This window comes from Fundulus heteroclitus, chromosome 20 (assembly GCF_011125445.2).
Source record: "Fundulus heteroclitus isolate FHET01 chromosome 20, MU-UCD_Fhet_4.1, whole genome shotgun sequence".
Classification (NCBI taxonomy): Eukaryota; Metazoa; Chordata; class Actinopteri; order Cyprinodontiformes; family Fundulidae; genus Fundulus; species Fundulus heteroclitus.
Window position 1 is genome coordinate 45,006,604 of NC_046380.1, and position 18,475 is coordinate 45,025,078.

At 42.0% G+C, this 18,475-nt stretch overlaps 1 protein-coding gene across 3 annotated transcripts in view; it reads left to right on the top strand.

Annotated features, from left to right (window-relative positions):
• The window catches only part of setd5 (SET domain containing 5), a 73,627-nt gene that overhangs the window by 34,572 nt on the left and 20,580 nt on the right, over positions 1 to 18,475 (top strand). The gene's annotated exons all lie outside the window — the stretch shown is intronic.

An 18,475-nucleotide genomic window follows, 5' to 3' on the forward strand; every position in this document is an offset into this window, starting at 1 on the left:
TAATTTTTGCCAAAGGCTGCAGCATTTTGATTTAATCCATCTGAATGCAGTATTTGCAAGCCATACTCTGATTGGATGGGAAAAAAGTCTGTCTGTGATTGGCTGGTGGAGTGGACAGTTTTTGAAGTCGCGAGTGCAGAAACAGCCAAGTGAGCGCACAGCTGGTGTTGAGCGTGGAATGAGCAGGTGCGCGCGAGCAGAGATGGAATTGAGAGCGAGGACAGTGGGTTGAGAAGAGTTTTTCAGACTTTAGCGCCGCCACACCGGTTTTGAGCATTGAGAGTTGTTTCACTGCGCACTTGGATTAGTTCCTGCGCGCTCAAACAGAAGGCACAAATGTCGCTACATAGTTTCAGAGTTGAGTGGCAGCGCTGTCTTCTGTCTTCTTCTCTGTCTTCACGCACCTCCCCTGTGACTCTTTGGCCCCCCACAGGGGAGGCGCGCCTCACCTATTGAAAACCACTGCTCTAATAAACCCATTAAACTGAAACCAGGGCAGATTTGGCTGATCGAGGCTTTAGATTTCCAACCAATAATATATCTAACATGATTTAACTACTTTTTATGTAAAGCTTTAGAGCAGTGGTCTCCAACCTTCTTAAGCCCAAGATCCCCAACATCCACTTTGGTGGGAAGCAAGATCTACCTGTAGAGGCGTTGCAAGAAAAATAGCCCAGATTCTACTTCAAACTTGAAGCCTTTTATTCATGAATGATCTCATAAATCAACTGTTTTTGAATTACATAAAATGTTTTGGTCCAACTGGACACATTAATGCAACAAAGAAAACATTGTAAGTAGCATATCAAACTGCCCATAGCTTCACATCAACTTCAATTAATCTCAACACAAAAGTAAAGTAATGTCTTATCAAGTGTTATGCTTATCTCCTGAAGCGTCATTAAAGTCACATTAAAATCAACATTTTACCAAACAGAACTCTTGGGCGAGATGTGCTTGTCAGTGCTGGTAGAGTCACCGCACCATGAGCAGCGCTGTCTGGAGGCGCTGCGCGATCGAAAGAGAGAATGTGTTGCTCAATTTAATCTTGTAAATAAAACTTTCGGCCCAAATTCAATTTTCCCTTTACTGATGTACACGACGAGCGAAGAAAGAGATGGAGAGACATTTGTCTTATCCAAGATCCGTTGCAATTCTCTCTGTTGCCTTTGATTCCCTGACCAATTGAGCATATTTGCGAGAATGAATGAAGTAGAGGCACAAGCTGGGAGCGCATATGAAGCACAATGCGTAGAAGAGAACTTCATCTTAAAAAAGCGTAGAACAAGATTTAAAATAAATAGATTTTCATGTCTATACATTTTATTTATTTATCAAATTTGCAATTTTTTATTATAATTTTCACAAAGGAAATGTTTATTTACACGTCTTTATGGTGTGGGGAAAAACACCGTCAGACGCCATTACAGATTTCAGCTCGCGCACCCCTGGTCTATTCTATCATTGGGAATGTTTCAAAGATCTACCAGTTAATCGTAATCGACGGGTTTGCAACCACTGCTTTAGAGTGTAAATCACCCTGATGTAAAGGCATAACCCTACCCAGATAGTTTTTTTTAAATTCCACCAAAGTGGGCGGTGCTAAGAGACCTTGAGGGTCAGGGCTAAGTGTGGGCGTTAAGCGTGTGCAGTGGACAGGCTGTAGGGCCCTATAATTTCCGCGATCACGGAATTGCGGACGGAATCGTGGAATTGGCAAATTAACGCGGAATCTAGTGTAAACGCGGAATTTCTACATTTGAAATGAAATTCTGTTTTTGTGTGGGAGAAGAACGTACGTCTGGGGGAAATGCACACCGGGGGACGCAAATCGGCGCGACACAACCCCTCCCGCTCTGTCATTTCAGCTTCCCCCCACCATCCCCCATCAAAACATTGAAAACATGGCGAAGCGGCTCTCCACAGCTCCGCTTTCGGCGAAAAAGTTGAGAAACACTGAGGCTGACATCCCTTTGGAAAAGATGACAAAACTGTGTCCGTTTCTAAAGAAACACTGCAAACAGGGAGGAGCCCTACCTGAAAATGTAAGCAGTCTTCGCCAACTTCACCTACTCATATAATTCCAGTGTTTTCCGCAGCGCTATCTTTGCGAGGCTGCTGCCTTGACAAACTCACGCCTTGCTAACATTCCAAAAAAAACACTGAACACTATTGATCAATGGTCATGATCCCAACTCCTGAGTCTGACTCACCACAGGGGCGGGGTGTATCTGCCTGAGAGGCCTTTATAGCCGAGCATGCTGCTATGGTGAGGAAAGCATGTACCGTTTGATCTAATTCAACTGCAGTAGCCACCATTCAACCCTAAGAGGGCAGCACTAAGATAGTTTTAGTAAACAAGTTCACGTTCAAAATTTTAAACTTCCACAGTAACATTAAGGAAGCATCCTTAGGCCCAGTTTATACAGTTTATCTGCAAAAACAATTATTTTGAGGTGAGTGTAACCTTAAAAGCAACCATAACCATTGCTGCTAAAAAAACTGCTGATTAATACCATATTTATTAGGCATGTGTTAAAAATTTCATTTTACAATTCTGAATCGATTCTCATATTAATTCCTTAAGATTGATTCATATAACAAAATATGGATTTAAAAAAATCTTTTTTTTTTTTTGTTAATATAATACTAGTATCAATTTGTTGCATAACTACACAGTCATGTAATTAAGGTAACAGCTAGGGCTGTGCATAAAAATCGATATAAAGATTAATATCGATATTTTTAAAAACGATTTAATATCGATATTCTAGCTTTCAATATCGATATACCTCCCAACCTCTAGGGGGCGTTTTTTTTTTTTTTTTTTTTTTTTTTTTTTTTTTTTTTTTTTTTTTTTTTTTCCTAGGGGGCGTTATTACAGCGCAACCATTACAGTTCACAGCGAAGGAGAGCAAGTGAGACAAATTTGTGGAACGGCCGACAGGATTTTAGAAGCTCCTTTGTCCCTAAAATCAGATGTTTGGGCACATTTTTGGTTTCTGTGACACGTTAAATGCATTGAAGCAAATGCACTTTATTTTCCTGTTAATATGTCTGTGATCAATAAATAGAACATGAACATAATATTTGGCTGATTTTGGTGATTGAATCACTGAGCATTAATTCAAAGTAATAAATATCAATATTGGAATCAAAGCAAGCTGAGCTATGTATCGAGAATCGTATCGTATCGTGAGCTGTGTATCGAGAATCGTATCGAATCGGCTCATCCTAGATGATACCCAGCCCTAGTAACAGCTAAACATTTTTTTAACATAAGCAGTCCAATTTGAGATCACGTCGGACCGGATGGAAAAGAATCGATTCCAAATCCTAAAAATTGGAATGGAATCAACTCTTAAAATATGAATCAATACCCAGCTGTAATGTGTATGATAATCATGTCTGATATTTATTCATAATGTTGATACACAGCCAGCTAATTGGTTGTGGAGAAAACTTGCAGAAAGAGTTCCTCCCTTCCTTTGCTGACTAAGCGCCATGATCAGCTCTCTCACAACCCTTGGTAATACCTTTGAATGGCATGTCTGGGAAGAACTGGGACTTTCTTTAAAATATTGGATTTTTTAAGGGGCTGTTACATGTCTGCATAGACAGACTTTACCATCATTCAGCTGCACAATATACATTTGAGCAAAATGTTGTTGCAAGGCTCCAGGTATCAGACAAAAGAGAAACGTAAAAATAAGTATTTGTCATTTGTCAGGAATGTAGCAACAATTCCAGAACAGACATTATATATGTAGAGAAAAATGGTGTGTAAAACAATATGCATAGTGCAAGTATATATAGCAGCAGGATGTATTGCACCAGTGGTGGTGGTGGTGGTGATGATGATGCAGATAGTACAGTTACTCAGCACAGGGTCCATGGATAGTGACTAGCTCTGTATAGGAGGAGGGGAATATTGGGAGTTCATCCGTTTTATGACATATGGAATGAAGCTGTTGTGGGATCTGGTTGTTTTGATTTGAAGCTGCTGAAGCAGGGTGAACAGTCCATGACGAGGGAGGGGGGGTCTGTTATGGTTGTCTGAGTCCTGGTCAGGCTGCGTCTATGATCAGTGCCATGGATGGAGGAAAGTTCTGTCCCCATGAGTCTCTCTGCTGTTCATACTTCACACTTTAGCTGGGTAATTGACTCTACATTTATGGAAACATCATTTTCTAAAACATAAATCTGAATTTGGACAATGTTTTCTTTTACATCAATTGTTTAGCTGATGAACTATGAGCTGCTGTACGGGAAAATACCTATCAGTCAAAAGTAGTGTAGTACCGATACCAGTATGGGACAGGCCCCGATCCAGCACTAAAATGGTGGTATCGGCGAGTACCAACAAATAGGGCACCGATACCATTTTGATGTTTGTTTGTCACTTGAACGCAACCTTCTCTCCCCCTGACTAGTATTATACATGTTATATAAGTTCATGAAAGTTGCACTATTTTGGCATTTGAGAGCCAAAACTCGGGGTTTAAAAGAGATTATTCAATTAATGATGTCATTTTACTGTCTTATTGTTGCACTACTATTAGGGGTGGGCGATATATCGAGCATATTCGATGTATCTCAAGTTTTCCTCCGCGCGACAGTTAAAATTACTTTTTAATCGCGTGTAAATTTTCATGGCAAGGTTGAGCCGCTGTTTTTAATTCACTGTGAGTTTAGTTTTTCCCACATGCTGTGAACGCATCACTCGCTCCTACTCCAAAGCAGAAAGCATCTGGCGCGCGCACACAACAACGAACTCTTGCGCTTACTTAACGTTGACGAGACATTGAGATCTATGGCGACAGCGGGCGTTTCAGGCAGTGGAAGTATGTCGAACAAAACGCGGAAATTTGCAAAACATGCCGTTGCAGGCACGAGATCGGCTCGGGGCCCTGCGCCTTCTGATGACGTCACTATACATGATTGGTTAAACGTTTGCACAATTACGCAAAACATTATGATTGGTCTGGACAACTTACTAAAGTAATTATAGCGGTGTGTAGGTTTTATTCGAGAACGGGATTGCAGTTTGTAAATGGACAATTTTACGAAGAAATTCTCCATGATCCCTGCGCCTCCCGAGGACGTCACATTATGGCAACACCACTCAAACAAACTACATTGAGCCCGCGGTCTGCATTTGTAACGAATCAATTTTATTTAGTTAATTTAGCGTTTTCTTTTTTCTCAAAAGCTTTAGGCTTAAAGATGAACGTAGAAAAATATAAAATCTTAGCAATTCAAAATAATCAACCCACTTTAATTGATAAAAATGAGGTAAAATATTTAGGTATAATGATTAACAAGGACCACACTGAAAATATTCAAGCCATTTTACAAAAGAATCAACAAATATTTGACAGTTGGCTCAATGGAAGAATATTGTCACAATTTCATCTGTAATAATAAAACACATGCGATCAGAAAGAACAACATAGTAATATCAGTAGAAAAAGGAGGAATAAACGTTATTGATTTTAAAGTTATGAATGCCGTGATATAAAATTAAAATGGCTGCAGACTTTTATTAAAAATTAAAAGAGTTTATGGTTTACTTTCCCTTCGTCCGTTTTTTTCCGCTTATCCGGGGTCGGGTCGCGGGGGTAGCAGCTTCAGTAGGGAGGCCACTTGGGCCAGCTCCTCCGGGGGAATCCCAAGGCGTTCCCAGGCCAGCCGGGAGACATAGTCCCTCCAGCGTGTCCTGGGTCTTCCCCTGGGCCTCCTCCCGGTGGGACATACCCGGAACACCTCACCAGGGAGGCGTCCAGAAGGCATCCTGACCAGATGCCAGAGCCACCACAACTGGCTCCTCTCGACGTGGAGGAGCAGCGGCTCTACTCTGAGCCCTCCCCGGATGACTGAGCTCCTCACCCTATCTCTAAGGGAGAGCCCAGACACACTACGGAGAAAGCTCATTTCGGCCGCTTGTATCCGGGATCTCGTTCTTTTGGTCACAACCCAAAGCTCATGATCATAGATGAGGGTAGGAACGTAGATCGAGGGTAGGAACCAAGATACTTGAACTCCTCCACAAAGGGCAGCACATCCTCCCCAACCCGGAGGAGGCACTCTACCCTTTTCCGGTTCAAGACCATGGTCTCGGATTTGGAGGCACTGATCCTCATCCCGGCCGCTTCGCACTCGGCTGCGAACCGCTCCAGTGAGAGCTGTAGATCACGCCCTGATGAAGCCAGTAGGACCACGTAATCCGCGAATAGCAGAGACGCAATCCTAAGGCCACCAAAACGGATCCCCTCAACACCTTGGCTGCGCCTAGAAATTCTGTCCATAAAAGTTATGAACAGAATCGGTGACATTGGGCAACCTTGGTGGAGTCCAACTCTCACCGGAAACGACTCCGACTTAATGCCGGCAATGCGGACCAGACTCTGACACCGGTCGTACAGAGACCTGACAGCCCTTATTAAAGGGCTAAAAACATTTGTTATTCAAGGTTATTTGAACATATCGTGATATACAGGGGTTGGACAAAGAAACTGAAACACCTCTCATTTTAGTGTGGGAGGTTTCATGGCTAAATTGGACCAGCCTGGTGGCCAATCTTCATTAATTGCACATTGAACCAATAGGAGAAGAGTGTGAAGGTCCAATTAGCAGGGTAAGAGCACAGTTTTGCTCAAAATATTGCATTGCACACAACATTATGGGTGACATACCAGAGTTCAAAAGAGGACTAATTGTTGGTGCACATCTTGCTGGCGCATCTTTAACCAAGACAGCAAGTCTCTGTGATGTATCAAGAGCCACGGTATCCAGGGTAATGTCAGCATACCACCAAGAAGGACGAACCACATCCAACAGGATTAACTGTGGACGCAAGAGGAAGCTGTCTGAAAGGGATGTTCGGGTGCTAACCTGGATTGTATCCAAAAAACATAAAACCACGGCTCCCCAAATCACGGCAGAATTAAATGTGCGCCTCAACTCTCCTGTTTCCACCAAAACTGTCCGTCTGGAGCTCCACAGGGTCAATATCCACGGCCGGGCTGCTACAGCCAAACCTTTGGTCACTCGTGCCAATGCCAAACGTCGGTTTCAATGGTGCAAGGAGCGCAAATCTTGGGCTGTGGACAATTTGAAACATGTATTGTTCTCTGATGAGTCCCCCTTTACTGTTTCCCCCACATCCGGGAGAGTTACGGTGTGGAGAAGCCCCAAAGAAGCGTACCACCCAGACTGTTGCATACCCAGAGTGACGCATGGGGGTGGATCAGTGATGGTTTGGGCTGCCATATCATGGCATTCCCTTGGTCCCATACTTGTGCTAGATTGGCGCGTCACTGCCAAGGACTACAGAACCATTCTGGAGGACCATCTGCATCCAATGGTTCAAACATTGTATCCTGAAGGAGATGCCGTGTATCAGGATGACAATGCACCAATACACACAGCAAGACTGATGAAAGATTGGTTTGATGACCATGAAAGTGAAGTTGAACATCTCCCATGGCCTGCACAGTCACCAGATCTAAATATTATTGAGCCACTTTGGGGTGTTTTGGAGGAGCGAGTCAGGAAACATTTTCCTCCACCAGCATCACGTCGTGACCTGGCCACTATCCTGCAAGAAGAATGGCTTAAAATCCCTCTGACCACTGTGCAGGACTTGTAGATGTCATTCCCAAGACGAATTGACGCTGTATTGGCCACAAAAGGAGGCCCTACACCATACTAATAAATTATTGTGGTCTAAAACCAGGTGTTTCAGTTTCATTGTCCAACCCCTGTATATCGTGTATTGTGATATAGCCCAAAGATATCGGGATATTAGGTTTTTTTTATAACGCCCACCCCTAACTACTATTATACATGTTATAATTTCACGAATGTTGCTCTGTTTTGGCCTTTGAGAGCCAAAAGTTTATTCAACTGTTGTCACCTATTCCAGGTAGGCAATAAAAAGTTCTACTACCCTAAGTAGTATGCATTTCTTCATATATACACACACACACACACACACACACACACACACACACACACACACACACACACACATCAGTTTCAAACAGATGGTATTGGTATCGGCCAATACTGCACAGCCAGGTATCGGGTATCGGTATCGGGGCCAAAAAATGGCATCGGCGCAACACTAGTAAAAATATTGTTAGTCAGTGGTCACTAATGCTGCAGCTAAAGAAGAGAGATGTGACTGTATTGGCAGGGATACCTCATGGCGGTTGGTATTTCACTTGATGATACCAAGAATTTTACTTCTTGTTTTTTTTTTTTTTTTTTTTTCCGTAAAGCATGAAGCCCTTTGCAATTAACTGGTTGCCTTTGTGAACATCCATTCAGTATACCTCTCAGATTATTAATGACTTTAATTTTAAAGTGATTCTTATTTAGTTTCTCATCTCACCTGCTAGCAAACGGTCATAGCTTTTTCTCTAGACAGCTAATTTTAATCCTGATCGGAGCTCTCTGTTCTTTTTCTCATTTTGCAGAGCAGCGTTTCCCTTAAAAGTTGGTCAGTTGGTCTTGTGCAGCACTCTGTCTCTCAGACTTTTTCCTCATCTCGCTTGCGTATTGGCATTCTTGGTTTCTCTTGTGTATTTTTGTCCAGGTTTTGTCAAACTTGGGGCTTCATAGGTTGCAACACATTTCTCAGCTAGCAGGAGTATGTGGTCACCTGCCTGAGTGCACATTGCCCTGCAGAGAGCTGAAAGTGGAGGAACGAGCAGGTAGAGACAGAAAAAGCTCACCATGTCACTTGGCATTATTTAGACAGGCTAATAAATTTAATTACATTAACTGGGAACACGTGCAATTACTACATGCTGTGATCTTCTGGGAGGGGTGGCCCCTTGGATAATGATAATGATAATGATGAATACCTAAATGTGACAGATACCCGAGGCCTGAGCAGGAAGCAGAGGCTGATGCTGTGAATTGATGCTTTCATTAGTCCCCAGTCAAAGCTGTACGCTGCTCACAAAGGCCTGTGCATCTGATTTCTACAAGATTCCCCTCCTTGCTCAGCAGGAAACAACATCATCTTTGAAATTAAGAAAGATCCTACATGTCTGAATAACTGGGTCAAAAATAAAACTATTCTTTGACTGCAATAATTCCCAGCTCTTGGAAAGCAGCTGCTGTGCCCGCTGATCTCCCAGCAGGAGTTCCTTCTGTATCTGCTGGCAGACGACAAACACAGGCCAAGAGTCGAGGGCCTCGATAACTAAAATTTATCAAGGCATATGGTCTGCCTGCAGGCTTTGTTAAATGATGTTTAATTATACTCTCCACATTTGCAGTCTGAGGTGTTCCCGGCCCCAGAACGGGCAGAGATGCAGCTGGTCAGTACGCTCTTTACTGTCCCTCTGTAGAAAGTGGGGAGGTTGGGAGGGAGGCTTGCTCTTCTCATCCAACGCACCGAGGCAGGGCAGTCAAACTTTTTTAAAGTAGCAGGCCACACACTGTCAGGTAGGAGGGTGCACTCATGCCGGTGCCCGAGCCCCGGAGGGGAGAATTTTGAAAAATAGAGTCTCCCTGATGTATTTTGGAAGCTTTCAAGACAGGGGACTATTTAAAGAATAGAGTCAAAGTGCATGTTTAAATTGAATAAAAGGCAAAAAAAGAAGTGGATGATCAATTCTTCAAAAACAACCTTTGTTTTTTTTTTATTACTATTCTTAAAACATTATTTTTTCACATGATGTTATCATCATGTTTTAACAAGGTAATCTCCATTTGCATAAAATTAGTTTAATTTGAATTACTAGCACCACATAAAACAGATCAGATTAGGTGAGGTCTATTCATCTTATTATTATTATTATTATTATTATTATTATTATTATTGTTCACAGTTCTGTTCTAAAAACAATTGTAACATTTCTTCACGAACCAAGTCAAATTTTTATGATAAAAATACAGGGTTGGAATTTGAAATTGAATTTACATGTTTAATTTATTTCAGTCATATCGCTCTTTCGAAATCTCTTATCTCAGTTTAATTTCACTTGCACTCATCACACACATGATATCATATCATCGGCGAGGATTCTAGAGACGAACACAAAATGCATCCCCTGAAAAACTTTGATAATTTGCTGCTGTAATATTATATTATATGTAATATTATAGATTTTTCAGAATAAAAAGCTAACAGATGTGCATAATCAAAAAATATCAGAAAAACAATTTTAGAGCATTCAGTATTGTAAGAAAGCCCACACTGTTTCTGGATAAGTACATTACTGTATGAGTTAAGTTCTATTCCGTTTTATGCCTCTTCCCTTGTAAGTTTGAAATGTCCCATGCTCCTGAATGCATCATAGCTTTCTGACACTCGCGAAGGCATCGCACTGGTCTATGAACGCGGTGCTGTGTAGATGCACGTTTTATCTTCCGCTTAAAAAGCTTTGCAGTTTCAAAACTCACGTCGGCTCTCACGGTTTATTGCACTTTTAGGCATAACACCGGTTTGTGTTTTGATGGGAAAAGTAGCATCTCGGTTGGAACAAGGAGCCCAATCACTCGTTAATGTTGCTCTCAGTGGAGACAGATGCTAAGGTGATTCTTGGGATGTATAATCGGGCAAATGTAGGCGGCGGCAAGAGCTGCTGTAGACGGCGATTTGCTACTTTTGACTGCGCAGCCGAGGGAGTACAGTGTCTGTGATCTGCACCCCCAGGAGTTTGGTGCTGTTGACACGTTGATGAGGAGGGGGGTGTGCAGGGTTTCCCGCAGCGCTATCTAGGAGGCCGCCTCGCCAAACTCACGCTACCGCCTCGCCAACATTCCAAAAAAATAAAAAATAATAACTCGATATGCTTGCATGTTAATTTGACGTTAACACACATTTTTTTTGTTGTTGCTTTCGCGCGTGCATATAGTGAATGGCAGGGAAAAAACACATGGATACGCCCCCCCCACCCCGCAAAAGGCACGGGGTGGGGGGGGCGTATCCATGTGGTTTTTTTTTTGCACCACTAGGTGTTTGGCCTCCTCTTTCCAGGCCAGTTCATTGTTGTCCCTGATGAGAGCCACCACGGCCCTGTGGTCTGCTTACTTAATGATGAGGTCCGTGCTAAGCGTGGCAGGCAGTCCTGGGTCATCGGGGTGAAGATCAGTGGGTCAGTACACAGCCCTGGGGGAGCCGGTGCTGAGGGACAGGATGCTGGTGGACCTTTTCCAGTCCGTCTGACTGGAAGCACATGCTTCAGAACCCACATCCGTTAATCTTAAATCTTGATATTTGATTCAAATTCTGCATGGGAAATATGGGACAACATCAGCAGTGGTAGTTATGATCCTAATTTTCAGAACAGTTTTGCTGTTGAAAAGGGAGATGCATCCTTTAGACTTACTTTTGTACCATTTGACACATTTGTAAAATAAAAACATAAATTTTAAATTCAGTGCTCATTTCTTCTTTTTTCCCCTCTAACAATACTAGAGTCTAGTAATCAATATATCTGAGCAGTAATTGAAGCAGTTGGGTCCTGCTCTGCATTTCCTCTGAAGAGAATTTTCTAGCAGCCCTTGACTACGTTAGACTGGTATAGAGTTACCTTTTTTCAGCTCGGGCCATAATGATCTGCTGTATGCTACAGTTATATGCCCCAGCTCTTCTTCCTAATGTATTTACCTCTTTATGAATGTAGATGTGTGTCGGTGAGTGTGAGGTGAGGTCTGCATGCAGCCGTAGCCATCCCTTGGCCTCAAATCAGAACCCTTTTAATGGCTTCAGCTCAACCAGCAGAGTGGTGTCAGAAGATGGAGACGGCCGTCTTATATTTATCCCCTGCCTGGCAGAGCAGCCATGTGTGCGGGGGCAGACGGAGAGGGCTGGTGTAATCGCTCGGTTCCTTTGTGTTGTGGAGGTTTGGTCAAGGCGACGGTGGACATGCTGTTCAAACCAAACCCAAATGCAAAAAATGTAGATAAAAACAAAAAACATCTGTTTTACTACCACAACTTGACCTCAGCCTTTAGAGGTCAAAGGCCACTACAGCATCTGTTGCACGATTCTTGTTGTGAGGGTTACCTTACCCTAGCTGCAACCATGCCCATTAATACAGATGCATGTTGGAAATGGGGTTCTCAACAGAATTAACAGATTTTGTTAATGTTCCACCAACACCAACTGTGTTAGTAATGTGTGTTTATGCCTTCTCAACATGTCCCTCTGCCTTTGCTTTGCTTTGCTTTGTAAAATGGCCTCGGTCTGAGTGTTGAACCTGCTGGTAATTTGAGCCTGGTAACCATAGCCACAGAAGGAAATAAGGAAGTGAAGGAGGTGGAGGCTTGTGGTGGGACAGAAGATGAAGTTATGGCATTCTGCGTTATAGAATTGACCTTCTTTACCCCCTATCCTCTATAATTAGATTAGGAACTTCCTTTCAGTAAGAGGCTGGCTATTTATGGCTTCTTCACAGATCCTCAACATCAACAATATACTGTAGACACAGAGTCAGAATATGTGGCACGTGAATAATTAGCTCACAGGCCAGGCAGTTCTTCCTTAGGTGCACACTGCGTATAACAATCATTTTGTTAAATATTGTTCAGCGCAGTAGTACTAAAGGTTTTGCCAAGGTTACAAAATGTTTGCAGAGACTTTATTTGTGTGAGAAATACGGGTTCAGGATGCATATGCATCTTTTATTACGCCATAAAACACCTGGAAAAGGGTCTTACTGTTACTCTTTCAGTCTTCCATGTTGGAAATTCTGTATGTTGGCATGTAAATGATCTATCAACACCCGGATGTTTGTATGCGTGATTAGCCCGGTTGATTAGTCACATTTCTGCAGAAACATCTCTCTGTGGTTGCCTTGGAGCTGAAAGACGCGAGCAGCCCGGTTTGGATCCCTGGGAGCGCGACACAAATGTCACACATCCTTGTGCTGCTCATCCAGATGGCTTCGTCTCTGTGTCTTTGTGAATCTCGCTTCCTTGTTGTGAAAGGCCGGCGTTGCATTATGGTTAATGTGATCAGGCTTGTTGGTGGGCTACCATTTCAGCGCCGTGGTCAGGGGATTGGCCGCGCTGTGAGGCTCAGCATGTGGGTAAAGAACAGAAATCAGGTTGGTGTCTGAGCTCAGCAGCACAGGCAGCTTAAAGAGAATGAAAGCAGAGCTTGGGTCAGTGTTTCAGCAGCACACAGTCACATGAGCAGAGAGCCAAGTGATGACTCATTCTTCTGGTGTCTGGGTAGAAAGCGCCTCCTGCTGGAACTCTCTCTTACTACAGCCGAGGTGTAGAAGATCTGGTATTCAGGCTGTTCTTTCATTTTGTTTGTTGGGCGCATCAATGGAGGTGCATGTCAAGCTGTGATACTAAACATGCAAAGGGAGGAGCTCTTTTTTTCATCCCGCAGCTCTCACTGTCAGCATGAGTCAGTGAATGCTGCTTTTCTTCCATTACTGAGGGACGTTTTTTGGAAGTTAATGAGCCTGGAGAAAATTCTTTATTGCTGCAATCGGAGGACCGATTGTGTGTCAGAGTGCTTGTATTTTCAAACAGTCCCAGGTCCCAGAATCAGTGGAGAATCAAAAATAAATTCACAATTTAATCAAATCTGTAAAAAAATTGTAGGTATGGAATAAAAGAAAAGAACAATTTAGGTTAAAACATCAATGACTAGGCCGTGTTCCCTAGACCGTATCAAAGGATGCCGTGTCTTGAAACGTGAGGTTATTCCAAACTTTCAGTCTCTATATATTCATAAATTATTATATTTTGAATGTCGCTCACTTCTCTTGCTACATTCTTATTGATTGAATGAATATGTCTTTAAATCTACATCTGCCAGAGTTAAGAATAAATTTGGGTGTAACTTTATTCCATGTTTATCACATTTGGGATCCATTTCATATGATTCATTCAGGTGGTCTATCTAGCAACAAAATGTGTTTTACAAGAGACATCTGTTTTCAGTGACGTAGCGAGTGATGTATTTTTGTTTTCAGCAGACAAACGGAGCAAATAGTCCTGATGCAAATCAATAATGCATGTAGAAAAATCCAAAAGGAAAAGAAATTGCATTGGTCCTCCGGACGGGTTCTTACGGTGGCCGACAGGTGCAAATGCGCAGCAAAAGAGAAAACATGCAAACAAAAAAAAGACATGTGCACAAATTAAATGCGGCAAACAAAAAAAGAAGACACCCCCGAATGAAATGCAGCAAACAAAAAGTGTTGAAAACGGAAGTGCGGTCCGTGTACTTTCAGGCAATTCGATTTTTTTCCAAAACAAAGCGGTTTTTCCGTTTTTGTCAACACAATTTAGAAACGGAAAACCAGAAAAACTTAATGAAAAAAACGGCCCGTTTTTCGATTTCGCCAATTCTTTTTTCCATTTTCTTTTTAAGATTGAAAGACGAAGACGCTTTCCCGGCTGGCCCGGAAGTGCAGAAAAATATTTAAAAATAAAAGCCTAGATGTACATGTAACATAATGCAAGTCTGAAAAAAAAAATGAAGCATAGAGATGTCTTTTGAATAAAAAGAGGACCTTTTTACGTTGCAACATGATAGTTTATTGTAAAAAAAACGTGAGCTTTATTACGTTATTGTGTGTTTTATTGTTTGGGGGGGGGGGTGTAATGTCTGGGCAGGATGAAGGTTGAGATGAAAACCTGTTGCTGTTAAATGTGACAACAAAGATTATGTAATGTAAAAATCTAAAATAGCATGAGTATGGGGAAAACTCAGCAGAATTAACTTATTTTTAATCAGTTGAATGATTAAAAATTATTTTTTGAAGCAGCAACATCCCTACCAGTAGTATAACGTCACATTGTGGGGATTTGGTATAAGCAGTTGTTTAAGTAAATAGTGTAACACTTCAATAAAATATTAACCACTTGGTCTCATATAAATGTGTGAAATAACCACAAATCTTCAATATTTCAAGCCAAAATAAATATTAAAAATTCTTAGTACCTTAAGGGAAATTTAAATATATTAAAAAAAATCAATCAAAAATATAGTAGAAGAATGTGAGCTGCTGGCAGGAAGGATCTTGAGGAGCTATCATCTTAAAGAACATGAAGAAGTCCCTTGCTCTGTTGATTCTTCACTGTGTTTTGGAGAGGAGGAAGTTATCCATCATCTTCAGTAGCTTATGCAGCATTTTTTTCTGGACAATCAGCTCAGCGGTTCCGGTAGAGGATCCTCAGCACAGGACCAGCTTTCTGGATCGGTTCTTTCAGCAAATGAGCAAATAATTGCAGTTTCTAAAACAGACTTAAAAAAGCTAGGCAATGCAGCGTAACTAGCTATTGGTTAGATTGCATATTTATTTCATAAATAGTAAAAGTGAGTTATTGTCATTTATTCACTTAACATTAAAAATAACAACAAAATTCATTTTGCCCTTTTTTATTGTTTGCAAAACCCCGTGTGACAACTCAACCTTTGGAGGTGCAACATGTCACATGGTGACAATCTCCATTAGATCGCTTATAACTCTGCACAGGAATAAGATATGAAAAATACCAGAATACAAAATATATACCTGAGACTTTGCTCTTTCATCTGGTCCATATGTTTTTTATATATGGTGTTTTGATTCCAATATTTATGTATGAGTGTAAAAAGTGCCCCGGTCTCCCCTATTTGTTTTTGTTGTTGGTGAAGATAAATCAATTAAATCAATAAAAACAACTTTGTTTCTATGTTAGCTTCAACAATATATACTGTTCACTAAAAACAAGACACATATAGACAGTAATCCTATGTGAAGGTGGGTTTTGCTTGATGAGAAAAATCTTCAAATAATGCTTCCATATTTTTGTATACAGCATTTGATCAGCCTTTGTGTTTCATGTTCCACCAATAAAACACACAATAATGTAATAAAGCTCACGTATCTACAATAAACTATCATGTTGCGACGTAAAAAGGTCCTCTTTTTATTCAAAAGAAATCTCTCCGCTTCATTTTTTTTCTTCAGACTTGCATTATGTTACATGTACATCTAGGCTTTTATTTTTAAATATTTTTCTGCACTTCCGGGCCAGCTGTGAAAGCGTCTTCGTCTTTCAATCTTAAAAAGAAAATGGAAAAAAGAATTGGCGAAATCGAAAAACGGGCCGTTTTTTTCATTAAGTTTTTCTGGTTTTCCGTTTCTAAATTGTGTTGACAAAAACGGAAAAACGGCTTTGTTTTGGAAAAAAATCGAATTGCCTGAAGGTACACGGACCGCATTTCCGTTTTCTACACTTTTTGTTTGCTGCATTTCATTCGGGGGTGTCTTCTTTTTTGTTTGCTGCATTTTATTTGCTTTTTGTTTGCCGCATTTAATTTGTGCGCGTGTCTTTTTTTTTGTTTGCATGTTTTCTCTTTTGCTGCGCATTTGCACCTGTCGGCCACCGTAGGTTCTTCTTCGTTGAAACATTTCCTCTCTTCTCTAAGAGACTTCATCGTTCTGGACAGGTGTACATAAACTCAGTCTTATAAGCAGAGTCCTTGCATTGTTGCTCAACAAGTTTAAAACTGGTTATTCACATTCAACCGACCCATCGTTGGAGCTCTGAGGGCCACTTATTGTTCCAGGGGGTTGGGTTACACCCAGTAACAACATTAGAAGAGAGGACGATTGGACCCGGAGGCCTCCACCTCTGTTTACTGACGTCTGGTTTCTCTTTACAAAAATGGCTCCTTTATTCCTTCTTCAAACCAACGTTCTTCCCCATCCAGGATGAGAACATCTTCATCTGTGACAGCATGACCACTGGGTTGCAGATGAGTCCTGGCCTGGTGATGCTGCTCTCCTGTGCTGGGTCGTCCTTTTGTCCAGTGGCTGCGTTGTTTTGATGTATAACTGGTCACAGTCCCGGCACCTAACAGCAGACACAGCATTGCCTTCTTGTACCAGGGGATGGCTCTTTGGTGTGTACCAGTCTTTGCCCTGATGTGTTCTGGGGTTGAAAGCCGTCATGTTTAGAAAATCAACATCTCCGTTTCTCTGAAACTCCTGTAACATAACATCATGTCTGCTTTGAGGAAAACCAAGTTGGGATAACACACTACGGCCTGTCTTGTATGCGATTTCTCATTCTCCCAGGCTCCTGAGTCCTGATGACTCCTAATTTGTGCTCTAGTGTGATGGGAGTCAAACCGCAAGTACTGGTCTATGTGGGTGGGTTTGCGTTATACACATCGTTTTTATCTGTCCTCCATCCAAGACTAAGACATATCAACCCAGGAAAGCCAACCTGCCATTTTTTTTACATCCTCTAGTGTGAATCTCAGTGAAATGTTGGACTTTCTGAGATTTAATTTTAACCCCGGTGTCATTGACCTGGAGCAGTGGCTTGGTGGTGTGCTTGAAAGCTAAAGCTGTCTTTTCTGCCTCCTCTGTGTACAGTTTTACAACAATAAGAGAAACTGGGGATCCCAAAGCTTGCCCATGTTTCTGCCGGTAATAATTCCCCCATGTGTGAAGTAGGTTGACTGCAGGCACAGTTTCAGGAGCTGGCACAGTTGCTGTTTGGAAAGAGTGGTTCTGCTGCTAAGAGCAAATAGTATTTTCATCTTTACATCTGGAAATAACCATAGAGTCATTTACTTGATGAGAACATGCTGTGTTAACTGTTAATGTTTTTATTAACCAAGTTTACACAGACGGGATCATCCTCATATCTGTATTCAGAAACATCCTTGGTATGTTCAAATAATCACGTGTGATAACACATGGGAATAAGACGTGTCGTTTTCTGTTGTCCTCCACCAACTGAATGATTAAGTCATGACACTCATCTGTCACTTAATCCCAAAAATAAAACTAGCTTCACGTCTAGATGGTTTGAGATGAGGCTCAGTCAACTGGATCCACTCTTCCTGCAGAACGCACGCTCTCCACACAGGCACTACAGGTTGGGTTGGGGATAGCTGCTTGGTCATTAAGCGTACATGGCTTTAATGCATGCCGATCGGACAATGTAGCTTGAAATTAAGGAGCATTGACGTAGAGCAGGGGTCCTCAGGACCCACTGTTCTGCCTGTGTTAGGTGTGTCTCAGCTCCGCCACACCCACATTAAACGATTGCAGCAGCCATCAATGGCTCCACAGACCTGCTAATGGCGTGATCTGGTGCTAAATTTAATAAAATGAACTGTGAACCCGTACAGGTTCCATTCACACCTGCCCAAACTGGCACGCTTCTTCCTTGCAGCAGCGCACAGAGACTCCCGTCTCGTCCCTGCAGACGCACATCTGACCTAAACAAAGAGCTGCTGCTGCTGTTTGTCTGCTAGCAGGTGGAGAACAGCCAGAAGAAACCATGTGGCCGCTATAGACGAGCTGAACACGGAAGCCCTGTTCAGAGAGACTTTCCCTGACACACAGGCAAGACGACGGAAATGCTGAACGGTGCTACATGTTAAGCTAGCATTAGCAGTTGGGCCCCCTTTGGCTTTGCTGCATCACGGCATGCAACACTCTGCTCTGAGCTTTGGGATAGAAGCTGTTTTTAAGTCTAT